Here is a 16,411-nt window from a genome sequence, read left to right as displayed (position 1 = left end):
AAATCAAGTACAAATTAATGTCTTTGCTTTACTACTTGAAGATCGAAATATCATAGTTACCAACCTGTGAATTTCTCAAGAAAGATGCCAATTCCAACTCCCCAATTACCAACCTGGGAGTTTCGGCAAGTCAGGTTTTTCAGTTAAAGAGATCCTCCCATGCCTGACAGACCTTGGGAGTTTCCTAGTTATCAACACTCGGTTTCTTTCCTTTCATTTTCTTCTCATAATATTCCTTTACCCCTTTGACTTTCCCATCAACCATTTTTCCAAAAATATGCTTCACTTTGGGGTTAAAGGCCTTTTCAACATCAAATTCTTTCTTTTCAGAAAAGAATTGATTTGAAATCTCAACTTTACCAACCTTTTGTTTAAAATTTTCAGCCCTCAATGGTGGAAAATTTGCATCATCCATTTGAGGAACTGATTTTTCACTTTTTGATTCAACCTGTGGCTCCTCTGACTTTGTGGAATCAGATTTATCGCCAGAAGATAACTCCTCTGATTTTGTCGAATCAGAATCATTGCTAGAACTATCATCAGACTTCTTAACAACCCACTTTTGGTTGTCAAGATTTGTTTTTCTCTTGTAAAACCTTTTAGAACACTCACCAACCTCAAATTTCGAATTTTTGAAAACAACAAATGGTTTGATCGGTGGTTCATTTTCAACAACCTTTTCTTTCAGTTTTTCAGAGACTCCCTGTTTCGATTGTATTGCCTTTGGACAGTTCTTGGCAATATGACCACTTATTTTGCACTGAAAACAGGTTCTCGTCTCCTTTTTCAAACCAGCTTCATTCTTCATTTCATCTTGCTTCTTCGCAAGGAATTCTCTGTTAGATTGCTTCCAAAATGAGCTTTTCTCTTCTTCTTCCGAGCTTGCTCCTGAAACAAATACAGTTTTTGGTTTATAAGTTTTCTCATTTTTATGATTTTCATAATTTTCTGGTGGAATAAATCCTAATCCTTTCTTTTGAAATTACGGTTATGGTTTGGTTTCTTTCGATAACCTGAACCAGAACTGTAATCCTTTTTCTTGTTTTCTCTCTGTTGAACTCTTGAGGTGTATTTTTTAGGATTTTCAGAAAGATTTACATCTTTTATTTCAGAAATATTAATTTCTGTTAATTTGAAAACCTTTTTAATCATTTCAGGTTTAACACCTCTGTTGGAAATTGCTCATCAGAATATAATTTGTCAGAATCGTTCAAAGTATATGTAACTTTAAACGTTTCGTCATCCAAATTAGATTTTGATAACAGGAATTCATTATTGTAAACTCTTTTGCCCTGTTTGACTTTTGAACTTGACATGTCGGATTCAGACTTTGACTCTGGTTTTGACTCTGACGTTGACTCCTCGGTTTCATCTTTATCAAACACCTGATCGACTACTTTCTTTATTAACTCGGACTCATGATCAGTGTCAAATGATGTAAACGTGACATCAATATTTTCTTGCAAATTAACTGAAGGCTCAGACTCCCACTGTAAGTTTGTTGCCTTTTCGACTCTTTCTGAATTTGGATTTCTTGGCGAATATCCATTTTCAAGCGGGGGTGGACACTTGTTGTAATTGACACCTTGTTTCTTACCAGATTTGTTCACTTTAGTATCCTTCTTTGTTTTGGAAATCTTCACTTCATTTTCCTTTTTCTTTTCAGAATTCTTTTCTTCAGGTGTTTCTTCCTCAAATGCTTTCATGCCCTCAACGGTTGGATAAATCCTGTCAGTGACATAAGAAGTACATGAGTAACTTTTCAACAATCGATTAACTCTTTCTGTTTCAATCCTTTGTGTTTCCAGTTATTGTTATAGCACAACACACTTCTCAATATAATTGTTAACGACTTTCTGCTTCGTCATGAAAGCTCCCTGAAGTGTCTTCATAGCTGTTGCTTGTTCACTGCTCGATTCATTGTATTGATTCATGGCTTTGTTCAGAACATCGTATGATTCTTTCAGCCTGTTCATATTGTTAATCAATTCACTGTTTTTCTTTTTTATTATCTCACAATTTTCACAATTCACAGGAATCTTTCTTGCATCAGCTCCTTCATCAACTTTGAATTCTGGAACTTTCTTTACTTTTCTCTTGATTACTGGAATTTCTTCATCATCACTGCTGACTGGAGTTTTAATTTTTTTCTTTTTCTTTTTAGCTTTTTCATCTTCACTATCACTCTCTTCCATCATTCTCAAGTGCTCTGCCATTTTTCTTGCATAATAATCATCATCATTATCACTGTTTTCAGCAACTCGAGCAACAAAAGCTGTGTGATTTGCAGTTTTGTTAGGATCATAATCATCTCAACTGAAATTTGCCCAGCTAAACCCTTCTGGTAATTTTTCATCATCTTGATCTATCAGACATGCTTTACCATCAGCTGAAATATATTTGTCCCAACTAAATCCGTTTAATGATTTTTTATCATCTTGATTTACCAAGCATGCTCTTTTTGAAGATTCCTCGATTACCTTTTTACCATGTGCCACTTGTGGTTCTTGTTGATGTGATTGTTGAGCAACTTGATGATAGATCGCTTTCCGATAGTAGTCATTGTTGTTGAACGGATTTTGAGCTCCACTTGCTTCGCGATTTGTGCACTCTCTCTTGAAGTGTCCTTTTCCCTGCAACGAAAACAAGTAACTTTAGATTTATCAAAACCTAAAGTAGAAACACATGCATCACGGAAGTCATCTCTTCCTGTGATCTGTTTAAATTTCTCAGCTCTTCTTAACACGCTCGCCAAACACCACTTAATATCCATCAATTGCATCTCTTTAGCGTCTATCTGATCGTAATCCTCTTTTGTTAGCATTGGATTCCCGATCCTCCCTGCAACAAAACTCCCATACGACTCCAACACGGTTCCCAACAAAGAAATGTGACTCTTTGCAACCTCTTCTGAGTAATCTTGATCATTCTCTAGATTCAGTACAATGTTACACTGTAACTTCTTTCCATTTTTGGTTGCAAAAATGTTTGGATCGAATGACGGATATGATGAAAAACTTGTTTTGCTGTTTGATTCTTTAGATGAACCTCCTGAAGAACCCTTTACATTGAACGCTGTCTCAACCTTTGGTGACATGTTGGTCTTGTCATTGATACCTGCTTTGTAATAAAGACCGATATCTTGTTCACCATCGGAAACTTTCATTCTTGAAATCTTCCTTTGCTCCATCTCCTGAGCCTCAAGTTTTTCAATGAACTTACTCAGTGTTAGAGTATTAAACCCTTTCTTATTTCTTAACATCATCAGGTACGTGCCCCAAGTTTCATGCGGCAATGCATCAGCCAATTTTTCAATCAACTCTTCATTATCCTTTGTAATGCTTACTCTCTTCATGTTCATTATTAGATTGCAATATCTTTCAATGATCTGCTTAGTACTTTCAGACTTTATACCACGAAATAGATCGAATTCCTTTTTCAAAAGTGATTTCTTGTTCTTGATCATTTCTTGACTTCCAACAAACTTAGATCTTAATGCCTTCCACATTGAATATGCACTTCCATTGTGTTGCAATAAGACCAAAATATCTTCTTTCACAGCTTGTTGTAATAAATTGATCATCATTTTTTCATTTTTTTATTTCTTTTTCTCATCAACACTTAGATCTTTTATAGCAATTTCTTCTTCGTCATCATTCGTTGGTCTGACATATTTCATTTCAACGCATTCCCAAGCATCCAAATAATTTGCTTGAACCCAGTTTTCGAATCTCTCCTCCCATCCCTTGTACTCCTCGATGTTCATGAGCTTAGATGGTTTCTGCATAGTGCCCGTTTCATTTTCCAACATTGCTTGCTGAGTAATGGTAATCGGAGTAGCAAAGGCGTTATAATATTCCTCTTCCATGTTTCGGTTTTCAAAATTTCACAAACAATCGGTTTCAAACGAAATTATTCTCAAACGAAATACCCTGGTGCGAAATGACCTAGTTCAAACGAAATAGCAGCTTTGGAACGAAATTACTACACTTTCAAACGAAATCACTAATTCCGTACGAAATTAACTCTATCTCAAACGAAATATGTAATTCCGTGCGAAATACTCAAACGAAATTACAACCTTGATGCGAAATCAGCTATTTTCGTACGAAACTCTCAAACGAAATAGCAGAGTGGTGCGAAATTAGGTAATTTCGTGCGAAATTAAACCCTAATTTCGTGCGAAATTATGCTGATGTCATCATCTCGAGCTGAATTTTGTCAAATTGATCAAGTTTTAAGCCGATTTTAGATCTGAAACTTTCTAGGGTTTGTTAAAACACTATTGTGCATATGATATATGAAATTCAAAGCATTTTGACCGTGAAAAAATTGTTAATTGTGAAAAGAAGGTGTAGAAATCAGAATTTGCTGCAGAATTGGTATGAACTCTTCCTCCTGAGCTCCGATACCACTTATAGGATCGTTTTACCGACCAAAACGAGTCAATCAGAAGAGTTTTTCCTCAATACGAAAGGCGGAAACAGTCGTATCGAGTTCAATTCAGCTAGAATATCACTTTAAACTGTCTCTTGATTGATTTGAGAAAGAATTACAGTGTGTAGACACTTCGGCAGCACTTCGATACCTGAGCCGGAAAGTTACAAATGAAATCAAGACACTCCTATTTATAGGCAGGGTAATCTCGTGCGGAATTACACACATGAAATTAGATTTCATGCGGAATTAAATTCCGTACGGAATTAACCAGTAATTTCGTGCGAAATTACCATTTGGTAATTTCGTGCGGAATTACCTTCAAACCCATTTTTGACATTTTCTCGTACAACGTGCCCTAATCTATCTAAATACAAGAAAGACTCGATACAAGACGAAGTCGACAGACGGATGCACCAACAATTGAAAAGCCAAAAAACATATAAAATGAAAAAGAATTTTGTTGAAAAAAGAGGAAATGATAGTACATCAGTGGACTATCACAACATGCTAAAGAATTGGAAAGTCAAAAATGTGATAAACAATCTCACTGAGGATATGCCAGTAGGTTTTTACACATTCAGTAGAATGTATTCGAGATATAAACATAAATATAAAACTTACTTATATCATGGGGAACATCTCTCGGATATATGGGTAACCCCCGAAATCTTGTTTGAAAGATTTTCTATTTCTGACATACTAGGTCTTTGTGCGTGGTGATATCTGGGGTATTATACCAGGACTTCTGATTTTGCGGGAGCAATAGCCTAGTCCTCATATAATGCTTTGCAAAAGCTTTAATCTTAAAGCCAACCCTCAGTACAAAAAATGATGAAACATTGCAAAATGCTAATCATGTGTTGTTGAAGAAAAGATCCCCAAACGGGACACACCTAAAGTCGAGCCGTCATCTCTCTGCATGAACGGAAGTTCTGACCTGAGCTCTCACGGTTTCGCATTTACCCGTTTACAGATATCATTAGTGTACATTCACCTGTAAGACTGAATATAGAAATCTGGATACGGGAGTATATTTTGAGGTGGGACACGCGAATAAGTTTAAGTGCTTAAAACACTAATCTCGTATCTCGAAACAGTTGAACTTTGTGTGAAAATTTAAGTGGATCAGTATACTGACAATCTAAGTGAATTGTTTAAAGCTTAACGGTGTCGGTGATTTGTCTCATAAACTGATATGATCCTCTTACACAAACTCACAAAAATATTGCCTGTAAATATTTCTTCATTGTATTTCTTTATAATCAAAAACCCAAAAATATTTTCGACAACTGGTGTTGAAGAGCTGATGTTCAAAATTTCAAGTGCTAAACATGATGAACATTTTGTGAGGGGGAGTCTGTGTAAAAAGAGAAAAGATTTGAATGTTTATTTTTCAAGTGGTCATCAGAAGCTGTTAAATGTTAAATCATACTAATTTTCCTAGTGGTACATCAGAGATTAACATTGTAAAATCATTAATAGGTTAATACCTGCAAGAGGTTTTAATTTATTTATTGAATTCAGTTTCTACAAGTGGTAAGCAGAGAACATAAATTTGTCACATTTTAAAATTGGGAAATTTATTGTGAGGTAGAGAATGTGCAGGTATGCAAGGTTTTCGATTCCTGAGGAGGTTGTGATTAGATAGAGCCAGGTTCCGATACTGAAAGAGCCAAGTAATGATCCTGGAGCTCAAGTTCATGCAAGTTGATGATGCTGATGAACTTAAGGAATCAAGAGATCTGATCAAGAGAATGTAAGAGTCAGGTACAAATCTTGGAATGATAGAGAGAAGTAAAAGCCAGGTCGAGATCCTTGAGATGAAGAGAAGAGAGAGATTTGAGGATGCTTTACATTGTTAGATACTTCAAAAGAGTTCGAAAGGACTGATAAAGACTGAAGATTGAAGACTCGACACATCGAAGACTTCGTCAACATCCGAGGGGGAGTCTGTTGGTGCATTCGTCTGTCGACTTCGTCTTGTATCGAGTCTTGTATGTATTTAGATAGATCTGGGCACATTGTACAAGAAATCTATTAAAAATGGGTTGGAATGTAATTTCGCACGAAATTACATGATTAGTAATTCCGTATGAAATTACAAGGTAATTTCGTACGAAATCTAATTTCACATGAACCTTAATTCTGTTTGTGGCAATTCCGTGTGAAATTACCAGCCTATAAATAGAGGTGCTTTGATTTTATTTGTAACTTTCTGGCTTGTGTACCGAACTGCTGCCGAAGTGTCGTCTCGCTGTAAAACGTTGTCAAATCAATCAAAAGACAGTTTAAAGTGAATATCTAGGTGAATTTACTTGATACGACTGTTTCCGCGTTTCGTATCGAGCAAAAACTCTTCTGATTGACTCATTCGGGTCTGAAAACGATCCTACACTGAATGCTTAGAAATTAAGGTTTAAATAAACGTAACTGTTTACAATCAAGAAATCAAATCCATGGTGAAAAGCATCGAATGCTTAGATCACAAAGTAAAACGATTGTGTCAAAACATAATATCAATCAACTTACAAAAACCCTCCATCCGGAGGAAACCATAGAAAGTTTAGCCGCTCATCTCGCACGAAGAATCTTCAAAAGCTTGAATTGATGAAGAAATCATGGTTGATTCGGTGATTGGAATGAGAATCTTGATGTTTGGAGATGAAAAACTTGAGCTTTTTCTGCCTTCGAGTGCCTCTTGATCGACCGTGATGATAAGATAATGATATCCCATCATTAAAACCCTAATATATACTTCGGAGGGCTTTTTTTGCGTTTTTGGACTTCCCCGGGTCGTAAGCTACTAGTTCAGAACCGTAGCTTACACTTTAAAAATTCTGTTGAAACAACATACCCAAACCGTAAGCTACGAGTTGTAACTCGTAAGCTACGGTCGTGTTCCCTTGACTCCTTTTTGCTGAATATAAGCAACTCGTAAGCTACAGGTAAGAAACTATAGCTTATGAAACCAAAGTTCTGTCTAACATTTAAAACATCACAAAGAACTCGTAAGCTACGAGTTGTAACTCGTAGCCTACGATCGCATCCATAACCTTCCTTTTCCTTCATCTCACATCTTTCAGCAAATGACAAATTGGTCCCTGAACTTTATGTTTCCCATCTCCTCTTATATACAAGCATAACATAACTTTCCATAAAGTACCAATAACCCCCTGGACTTTATACCTCCTTGATTCTTGCACATATAAGCTCCACACAACTTTCATAAATTACCGAATTAGTCCCCGAACTTCATTTTTTCACACTCCTTCCACTCGTGAGCCTTCATATCACCCGAACAAGCTATACATCCATCCTCGAGCTGCAATATCCCATCCTATGCTCACAACTTCATCATTAAACATCGTAAATGAACCGAATTACGTGCTTTACCAGCAAATCACCAAAATCTCATAGTTATCTCATTCCAATCAAATAAACACATCAAATACACATAAAACATGATAATTAGACACTCTAAAGCTCGGGTTTCACCCCCTCCATCACATTCCCACACTTGCCTTTGCTTGTCCCCAAGCAAACCAACTAGAACTAATCACCATAGCAACAACACCTCTAAACCCCCTAACCGGTTCAACCTGTTCAGTCCAAAGTCATACCCATCGCATAGACTGACACAATCAAGATTGACAGTCTGACAAGTAAATGATGCAACTTAAAAAACTTAAGACTTGTCTATCTAAAACTAACATGTTTATAACTAGACACATGCTACACACCCCTCACAATGCACTCTCCTCTCTAGTTAATATCTGGACTAGCGTGTAATGTGCTAGTACATAAACACTCAAAAAGCACACATGAAATCCTGCAATCATAGGCTTGTATGACAATGACACCTCCACCGTATCATCTAACATGGCACATATCAAAAGGACTTTCGGGTTTTGGGCTTAGGGTAAAGGTGGGAAATTATTTTTGGGTTCTTTTTCTTTTCTAATTGGCTCACAAACAATAACCAGACCGTGATAACTTTATTCACACACAACTTATACTATTGGGTTGGTTTCTACCCAAAAACATATATGATATTCACAATACTTCTTTTTTTGTTCTTTTCTTTTTCATTTTCCTTCACATATTTTTCTATTTTTCTCTTTCTTTGTTTTTCTTCAAATTTTTCTTTTTCATTGAAATTCATCACGGTCGGTTTTTCACAATAGACAATGGGCGAACAAATGAAAGGTAGATAGGCTCAATAGGGCTACTAAGGGAAATTGGTGAATACACGAAAGAAACATAAACACAAAAGGGTGTAATAGGAAAATCCTAATACCTTTATCATCTATGTGCACATGTCAAACCCACAGTCTCAATATGCATCGAATCACACAAGTTCTAACACAGAATAACACGTAGCCTGCACTCAACAATGAATTCATCATATAATGTATCCTATCCGTCTACAGGCTCAAGATCTCACCAAGAAAAGGTAAAGAGGTTGACGATATGTTGCATATGCAATTAAAACATGTTACCCCTAGATAGACATCTCTTTTCAACTCATTTCCTATAAAACACTTATCAAACCTACTCTCATGAAACTTAAAGGGATAACCATGACAAGGGACTAATCTAGTCTACTACCGGTAAGAAGCCTATGAGTGATTGAAACTTTAGGTTTTCGTATCCAATCAGCTTGTTTAAGGCGATGAAAAATTTTAATATTTTCAAAATTTTCAATTTTTACCAAATTTCATCGATTTCAATCACATTTCAATCTCTTCAAGCTTTATCCACAAATCCCTTCACGGGCTCCCACATCCCCACACTTGGGATACATTGTCCCCAATGTATGGTGCTTTTAGAATATAGCCCGGGAAAACAATCCAACTATCCTAAATGAGCGGCTAACTCATCACAAAACAACTAAAACACATCCCCTAAACAAACAAAGGTTCACACCACCAAAAACAACAAAACACACCAAAAATAAAGTAAGATAAATAAACACATGCACCTGATCATGTGTCTATAGTGATGTGGCTGTTGTGCTTTAATCGGAATAGACGCATTCCATAGATTCTTTGATATCTCACCGGGGATGTTGCAAAACATCCCCACACTTGAATTGTTGCATCCGTGATGATTGAATCAAGAACCTGTCAAAACACAACCACACCAAAACGAACCAAACCAAAGGAGAATACTCTACATCCACAGGCTGCCTCCCGAGAGCGCTAAGTTTAAAGGTCTTCAGCCAGAACGTACCTGATGTTCAAGGTGGTTCAGATGCACGCTTACCTCCCCACTTGTTTCCATGCATTGCCATCCAGTCTTTCGGGAGAATCATAGCCTCACTTTGGTTAGGGTTTCGCTCAACTTGGTCACCCCATCTAAACCCACCATCAGGTGGTTCCCTCTTCTCAGCTTTCTTTCTCACACTTGTCTTATCCGCCTGATTTCTACCATTTGTTAACTCAGACCTGCAAAAATTACCTCCACTCGAACCAATCTCATTAGTAGCACCTGTGGGACTCACATCATTTAGAAGATCATAAGCAATAGATTTTAAAAATACATTGAAATACAGCTTACTATTCTTGTAACTTAGAATTACCATCCCATTCCTTCAATCAATTTGTGCATTTGCTGTATACATAAATGACCGACCCAAAATTACCTTCGGTTGTGCGTAGGTTAGTGCAGGTGCATAATCAACCACCATAAAAACGACCGAGTAGTAGAACTCGCCGAGCTGAATTACCACATCCTTTACAACCCCTCTAGGTTGCTTCAAACTCGCATCCGCAAACATGGCCATACTATCACAAGCTTGCAGGGGACCAAAATCGTACTGGTCATACAAGCTACCGGGAGCTCACTCCCGCTCCATAATCCAGTAGTGCCTTGTGGATTTTTAACTTGCCAACCTTGATTGAAACAACCGGTTCCCCCAAATCAATTCCATTTTTTCAGCAGCTGCTTCACTTAAACCTGCAATTACATGAGACGCAGACAAATCGTTATCATAACTAATATTCTTAGAAACCGGATTTACCCCACTGATCGTAGTGTTCTTCATATTCTTGGGGTTTGTCTAAGTGTCACTCGGCAGCTTCCCATTCCTCTGCTTTAACTCTGCTATCTCAGTTGCAAGTTGGGCCATTTGTGTAGTTACTGATTGAACGGCCTTATCTCGCACCTTATCCTTTTGAGCACGATTTTGTAACTCAAGCCTTTGATTTTGTAAATCAAGCTGAATTGCTTTCAACATCTCCATCATATCATTATTCCCCGAAGTGTTAGAAGACCCAGTTGGTCCTATTTGATTGTTTTGGTAGCCACTTTGAAAATTACCTTGGAATCGGTTTAGATTGAAATTCCTTTGACCACCAGATTGATTGTTGCCTTGAAATCCCGGATTTAGCTGATTATTTGTATTTCCATAGCTAAAATTCGGATGATTTATAAGGCCTGGTTGATATGTGTTGGACTGCATGTTGAAGTTTCTTCCACCACCCCCACCTTGCTCAAAGTTCACGTCCTCACTTTCACCATGAATGGCCGGGCATTGATCCGCTATATGCCCTAGATCTCCATAATGTCCATACAACGGAAATTGACCACTTACCTCCGGTGGATTCTCTACTACTCTCATTGTCGAATGGCGTGCACTTCTAGAAGATTGAGCTTTGCGTTTTGACGCCCTTGCGGTTCTTTCTAAATATTCCCAATCATCTTCTTCGTAATTTGTTCCTAAAGTACCATTGGATATTGAATTGACATCCCTCGCATCTTCATCTGTTAGGCCTTCGTGAAATGCATTCAAAAGCTCCCACAAATATTGTTGGGATTGAACCCTATCAGAGGAACAGATAATAAAAGCCAAAACTGGATCAGAGCAGTGGATCTAGATTAAGCAGAAGTTATGTTTTCATTCTCTCCCCTTGAAAGTGATTTTATCATTTGATGACCTCCAATCCACTGATCTTTACAACTGCTGATCAAGTCAAAGACTGATGAAGACTAAAGCTCTGCTGATCAATCTACTGCTATGGTTCAAGCACTGCCGGATATATCAAGTACTGCTGGAGTCACAACAGTGGAAGGATAAAGTAGTTGTCACACCCCGACCACGTAAAACAACAAAACGTGGCGGAAACGTCGGGGAGTGTTGTAACAGAATCATTGTTTCATAACACATGGAAAATTGAAATGTTGTTTTATTGATTAAAAGAGTTACAATGTCTTAACAAACAAAGTAGTAAAACAAAATTTAACTAGTCTTGCATCTTTTATTGTCACTAAGGCCTCGTCCAATCCTATGTGAGCATGCATCAATATCATCATCAAATATCATCAACTGTTGTACCTGAAACACATGTGAAAATACATCAGCATAAAAATGCCGGCGAGTACATAGGTTTTGTGAAAAATAGGATTCATGACTTAGGTTTTTAAAAAAATGTTTAATGAAAACTTGCCATGAATCCAGTTTAAGTGTTTGCTTTTATAAAACGTTTGAAAAGCGATAATAAGGTAGATGATATGTAAAAGAGTAATGTAAGGTTAATTGAATAACCAAGTAAAAATGAGTTTGTATAAAATAAGTTGTTTGTAAAACAATGTCTTGTGAAAGATATGTCTAAACTGAAATGATTTAAACAACGCTACGATATGTAATATCATACAAACACTTATATATAGGAAGTACCAGCGGCATATCCACCATGCTTGTATCATATTACACACGCCTCGTCACTTAAATCGCTTTAAACAAACCACCAAAGTATAAAGTTCATGTTTAAACCGACCATCAAATGCTCTTGTATGAATCATTGTCAATGTTTAAAAGTCCAAAATGTAGTCATGTAGTTATGCATGTGTAAACAAAAGTTATGTATGGTAAGTAAAAATGAGACAACTTAAACCATAAGTAAAAATGAACCAAAACAAAGTATTTTGAATAAATCAAAAAGTTATGTTTTGCAAAGTAAAAACATGTTTTAATGATACAAACATTTATGTGATAAGTTAACGCATACATTCAAGCCTTGAGACAGCAGGATAACCTTAGAGTAAAGGTTATCAAAAAGAAATGTTTTCGGATTCGGTCATTCCATCCATCCAAACAAACCTAGGATTTTAGGAACGGGATTTGTCAAGTCCTATGGTACCACTACCTACTACCGAGCGGCATGATCGGTGTTAATGGATGTAATAAAGAACCGTTAAACAAACCAAATGTTATACCAAATGTAAACAAGTTATGTGAAAACAATGTACTAAGTATGCTAAGTAAACATACAAAGCATAAAAGTCATGTAAATCAATGTGCTAGCATGTTAAATGAACATACATAGCAAAAGAAATGTAATGTAAAACAATGTGCTAGCATGTCAAGTAAACATACATAGCAAAACATAATGAAATCATGTACTAATAGTGTACTAATGAACATAGCAAGTATATGATATGAAAACAAGAAAAGCACGAAAGTAACAAGTAGGCACGTGTGTTTCACCCCAAAAGGTTTGAAAAACAGTAAAAGAGGGGACTATGTACTCACTTGAGGGTGCTTAGCAGTCTTGAACAACAACCAGGCAAAGCTAGAGGGATCACGGAATCAAACGGCACCCTATATAGATAACTACATAAATAACCGGACCTAAATCGGGAGATTGGATAGTATGAGGTTTCATAAACCAAATGAGTATTGGAACTCATATGATATGGTTTAATAAAGCCTACATACTAAAATGAAACCTAACCTAAGTGCTTAAGACCCATTACGACCCGTTTAGGTAGCTTATGCTACTTTAACGCGTCGCTCGCGTAAAACGCATTCGGAACGCCTAACTAGACCTATGAGAAGTGAAATATGCCTTAACATGTTTAATATTGTTGCTAAATCAGTTTAGATGTCAAAAGTTACGTTACATATGCTTAAAATGAATTTATGCGTAAAAAGGGTATTTTGGTAATTTATCTAAGGCATATAAACTACCTATCATACGACTACTTAAACGATGTGACCATAAGGTATAACTTTGGAAGGTTATTTCCTATAAAACTATGGTCACCTAAAGTTTTTGGTCGGATCCTAAATGATCGACCAAATGGGTCGGGTTCGAAAGTATAAGCGATTGTTTAGATCGCTTACCTTTATGACCCTAAACAAGCATAATTCTAAAAGCGACGAGCTAAACATGCTAGAGCATGTTTAGTAAAGTTAGAAAACAGGTTTTGATATCAAAACAAACGGTTTTGATATCCTAGAGTAGTTTGGTTACAAAATACGCGAGAAAACGCATTTTGACCGAAACTACGACTCGTCACTGAGCCTAGATAACGTGGTAATCAGTAGGAATAGTTACTAGGGACTATAACCATCGTGATTACGCTCACGTTATGAAGTTCAAACGAACTTCGCATTGACCATAAACTGGTCAATGCAGAAAGTCAAACGCAGTTTGACTTTAATGCTAAAACGCATGAAAAACGCGAAAGAATACTTACAAAGAGTCCCTGCAAGATTGATTTCCATGTATTTCTCAGGTATGAAGTGATAACCACTCCAACTTAGAGAAAATCTCAGAAATCAAGTGAGGAAAGAATGAGATGAAGGTGGGTATTTATAGGAGAGCTAGAACCGTTAGGATCGTTTATCGGGAAACGAGCTTCGATCTAGACCCTCCACTTGGGCCCATGGTATTGCTAAACAATGGGGCACAAGAAAACTATCAAATTTAGCCCATGGTATTGCAAAAATTGCATTAAAACCCCTGAATTCGACCCAGATTGCAAAATCTGAAGTTTCTGTCTGACAGGCTCTCGCGCCCCGCGTAAGAATTAAGCTTGGCTTACGCGGGCCGCCTGGCCAACTTTGGCTGATTGTCAAAACAGGTCCCTGCACATCAGAAACTTGCATTTCGACTCATTTTTGACACGTTTAAGCCCCGTTAACCTCATTTCAAGGCTATAAAATGAAGTTAAAGTATAGGGAACTCAAAACATGCTCAAAAATATCTCGGATGTCGGTTCGTTTGGTCGTACGGTTGCGTTGTTCGGTTAATTACGACGGAAGTCGTAACGAACGCAAAAACGATCCAAATAAGTGACGAATGAAATTTTATCATTCCACATACTAAAACATAATATTTTAATGATTACATGAATTTTTGGATGTCCGGATATATTCAGAACGTAAAATATGCGCCAAAATGCAAACTTGTGCATTTTTTGACGCTTTTAGTCCCTATTGATCAATAAAGTTTATTTTAGCATACCGAATCTCTCAAAGCCTATTTCTAAGCTATGTAAAGGATATTTAGGGTATGTTTAACTTATGGTCAAGTTCTTGATTGTCCGTTACAGTTCAAATTGGCATACTTTCATAGTTTGTCATATTTAGTCCCTGTAAGTGAATAGACTTGATTTCGGCATACCAAACCTTCCAAAACTTATTTCTAAGTTATGTAAAGGTTATTTAAGGTATGTTAAGCCTATGTCACTATTCCGGAGTGTTTGTTGCATTAAACTGGTTACATTTATGCATCAGTGCGCATATAACCTTCCAGAAAGCGATTTAGAGCCCGAAATCGAACAAGAATTGATATGTGCAAATGATACACGTGTTTATACAAATCCCAAGTATTAAATACAATATTTTATTGGTTTGGTATTTGTTTGATTGCTGAAGTGACACAGTTGTCACACCAGTAGTTTAGTTTGTTTATGTAATGAAATGTAATCAGTTGTTAGCATAGCCGTGTTTGTATTAGATCAGTGCTTAGAGTTTGTTAGGAGGTTATATGTCACTTTCATGGTGAAGTCAGCAAAGATGCCATAGTAGTTTGTCCATGCCTATAAATAGAACAGTACCCTATACTGTTCTATTAGCTCTCTTCATCACTTTCATTCTTGTACGAATAATTCACTGTGAGCTCAGGCTGAGGGGGAGTTTGTTACATACTTGCATATTGTAATTGAATCTTGTAATAAATTCAAGCATCCGGTTCAATGTTAAACTTGTATGTTGAAAGCAATTCTCCTGTTTGATTGTGTGCAAAGTTTGTTATCATTTATATTCAGCTGCATTTCTCATTCATCTTTCATCTTAATTCAAACGTAAAACACAATCAATCCAAACTCAGATCCTAACAAATATATGCCATGATGTGGACAGTTCTTGAGAATCATTTTAAAGCAATTGAACACTTCATGCAATAACTCACCGGGTTGTTGTCGAAACCCCCGAATATCCTTCCTGGCATTGTTAGTACGCAAATGAGTATAGAATTCATCTAAAAATTGTTGCTGCATTTTTGCCCCATGTGAAGATCGAAGCTGACAGTAGCGAATGGAACCATTTATGCGCTTTGTCTTCGAGTGTGAATTGGAAGAGTACCAATTTCACATCATCAACTGAGAAACCTTGACTGCTGATTGTGTTACAACGTGCATCATATGCAGCAATGTGTAGATATGGTTCTTCATGTGCGTGACCATGAAACTTAGGCAGACTGGATATTGATTGTGTCTGTACTTTGAATGACCGCCCTCCTTGTAATTGCGGGATCACAACCGGTGATGGGTTGTTAGCTATAGCAGGCCTGAAGTGGCTCTCGATACCTCGAACTGGACCCTAATCATTTCACCGTGGAATACCTTCCGATAAATTCACCAGCAAGTATAAGTTTCGCGGTAGCGGTCTTACCTGCCACGGCATCTGAGGTACCGGTGGTGGTAATGGAATATCCACCATCGGCCTTCTCAGAACAGGCTGCTGATTTATTGGGTCAGGTTGATGATATTGTTGCTGCATTGGTATCGGTTGCACCTGCGGTTGCTGATATGGAACTTGTTGAATTGGTACTTGCTGTTGCTACACAAACGTTTGATAGCCCAAGTTCGCTTGATTAACTCCTTCGAATCCACCTGCCCCAACTGTTTGCCTCTCGTAGATACCCGTATTAATCACTTGTCTCTCGTTTTGACCCACGTA

The 16,411-nt window shown here is 37.2% G+C and overlaps 1 non-coding gene across 1 annotated transcript; it reads left to right on the top strand.

The window, feature by feature from the left end:
- Positions 1–15,574: 15,574 nt before the first annotated feature.
- Positions 15,575–15,680, top strand: LOC118480721. Its single transcript, XR_004863699.1, has one exon. It is a non-coding gene; the product is annotated as a small nucleolar RNA R71 (small nucleolar RNA).
- The last annotated feature ends 731 nt before the right edge of the window (positions 15,681–16,411 follow it).

The sequence above is a fragment of the Helianthus annuus genome, chromosome 7 (genome assembly GCF_002127325.2).
Source record: "Helianthus annuus cultivar XRQ/B chromosome 7, HanXRQr2.0-SUNRISE, whole genome shotgun sequence".
Classification (NCBI taxonomy): Eukaryota; Viridiplantae; Streptophyta; class Magnoliopsida; order Asterales; family Asteraceae; genus Helianthus; species Helianthus annuus.
Note: the sequence above shows the minus strand (reverse complement) of the source record. Positions and strands in the feature narration are given on the sequence as shown.